Here is a 2,617-nt window from a genome sequence, read left to right as displayed (position 1 = left end):
TGTAGTAGAAGGGAGCGACGATCGCTTTAATGTTGGCACGCCTGACGTTTCGACTCTTCCGCTCTTTTCACGTGTGTTTTTACGCGGTAATCAGCTCTCGACGCTTCGTCGAGAATTTTTATCCGTTCACTGTGTTTCCCGGGGTGAAAGGTTAACTTGATTACGAGGGAGGGAGGGAGGGAGGATAACTTGGTATACGGGGGGCAGGAGGGAATAAAACGGGAGGAAAAATTAGGGAGTAAAATGTAAATTTAATACAAGAAGCTTACCGGAGGATAACCCTGGACCGAGAAATAAAGCTTTCTGCAAAGCGCGGTATGTTAACTTTGTGCTGCTAATTACTGGTAAGAGCGCCTGTCGTGGTTCGTTAATGCTCGTGGATAATTCTTTTTTATGTTTCATTTTTTTCCCCCCTTTTTGTGTGTGCTTCTTTGTTCAATCGTGCTCGAGTTGATACAAGATCAACTTGTAATTTCATTTTTATTATAAGGTCGTCTATAGAGACGAGAATTAATATAGGATTTGTGGGATATAAAAAAAAAAGTCAAGGAGAAAGAGTTTAAATTAAAGGAAAATTTAATAGATTATTTTGCAAATCTTAGTTTTTTAAATGTATTCTATTGTTGATAATTTTAAATCACTAATATACACGTAAATACGAAAATTAAAAAAGAAAGAGTTAAATCAAAATGTTCATTATCATCTTAGAAAATTTTTTCGATGAAGAATCTATCGGAATTTTATTATTTTTTTTGATTTGTGCAATTTATTATAATGAAGAGATAAAAATGATATATTGATAACTTCTTCAGAGAAGACTCAATTAAAAGAAAAGGAAGATAAAAAATAAGTAGAATTTTTCAATCGAAATTAAAAAGTTTCATCGCTTCGATATAAAATCTTGATTTATTAACCAAATGATCCGAGCCCCCTTAATTAAAAATACCGGTTGCTTGCAATTTTGCTGTATTCGACGAAGTGTATCGAATATTTGATAAGCTATGTTAAACACGATTGATGCTCGTTCGAACGAAAAGTCGTATAATGTTTGCACAATTTACCAACATTAAAAACGGTTCAGTCGATCTCCCTTCCTGACTATGGATCCTCATCGAATCGACCATGATTTCTTGTTGGTCGTGTTACGGTTTCAATTACGTTAAACGATGGAAAAATCCGAGTGGCCCGATTCGGCGCGAAACCCAAACGAATCACGCTCAACTGAATATTTTATTTCGTCGATAAATAACCTAGTTGAATTTTTCCATCGTTGGAAAATACGAGGAGAGCTTTATTTCCATGCGTACCTTCTTGTTTCTTCTTCTGCGTTGCGCAATTAATGTTAAAAAAATAAAAGATCTTTTTGCAAACATGTCTGCAAGTCTTACAATTTTTTTTTAAATTTGAGATAAACGTTGTATAGAATGTGATTGTTGGTTCAATTGTAATTGAAGAAGTAGGTTGATATAAAATAAAGGATGCATTAGTATAATATTATATATAAATAATTTTCTTCTAGAATTTTTTAAGGCAAGCATAAAATATTGAAAACATTTGAGATGAAAATAGATGTATTATTTTATTTATAAAGATATTATTATTACTAAAAAAAATTAATAATAGGGAAAATATTAAATTGAAATATAAAAATGAATATCTGTTCTAAAATTTATAAAAGATGTATTGAATTATTCATGACTTAACTATATACATTATGATTAAATCTATATAAAATCTTTATTTAAAAATGCAGATGTGTTTTGAAAAAGATATTCCTACGCTTGAAAGAAGCTTTTTTAATCTTCAAATATGACTTAATTATCGGTATATTGCGCCATTTTTTAGCCATTTTTACGCTTACCAATCGTATAATTTTTCTGTAATTCGAGCTCGCGTGACATTAAAAACCAAGGCACATAAAACGTAATTCTAGATTAAAGCTTCGCAGAAAAAGAAGGTAATGTCCCTTATGTGTAATTAGAACATTTAATGTTGTTTGTATCAGCATGTACATCAAACGCAGACGCCACTAGAGTAGAACGTGTGCCATTTAAAGAATTAAATATATATATATATATATAATTCCCATGATAAAAAATTAAATATTCTCATAATATTTAAATCAATGCGGAAAATTAAAAATCTTAATTGAAATAATATTGTTTCATTTTTAACATTCATTTTTAATCCGTGATATGAATAATAATTTTTTTCATTAATTTTTATATTGCACTTTCATTGATTATACATGTTTCATATATAAGTTATTATTATTATTACCGTACGTTTTTCCTTCACGCTTAATTAAATATTCATTTAATTCGTTAATTATTCAAATATGAATAATACGAACAATAAATACAAAATTCATTTGGTCAATGATGAACCATTTATGTACAATTATATCCGAGAGGAAAAAATACGCGAAAGGCTTGAGAGAAAAGTGGTATAAACAGTGAAACCAGTAATTTCTGCTTATTATGAACAAAATTAAACCAAAAATACATTAAAATACATCTTTATTGTATACTCGTAAAACTTATGAAAAGAAACATATATCATATTGTTTAAAAATTAAAACATTTACAAAAGAAATTATTAGAAATTATTAATAAAA

The 2,617-nt window shown here is 29.1% G+C and overlaps 1 protein-coding gene across 1 annotated transcript in view; it reads left to right on the top strand.

The window, feature by feature from the left end:
• Window positions 1-2,617, top strand: part of LOC102676127 — a 413,064-nt gene that overhangs the window by 378,773 nt on the left and 31,674 nt on the right. The gene's annotated exons all lie outside the window — the stretch shown is intronic.

The sequence above is a fragment of the Apis dorsata genome, unplaced genomic scaffold (assembly GCF_000469605.1).
Source record: "Apis dorsata unplaced genomic scaffold, Apis dorsata 1.3 scaffold_27, whole genome shotgun sequence".
Taxonomy (NCBI): domain Eukaryota; kingdom Metazoa; phylum Arthropoda; class Insecta; order Hymenoptera; family Apidae; genus Apis; species Apis dorsata.
This window is presented reverse-complemented; position numbering and strand designations above follow the sequence as displayed.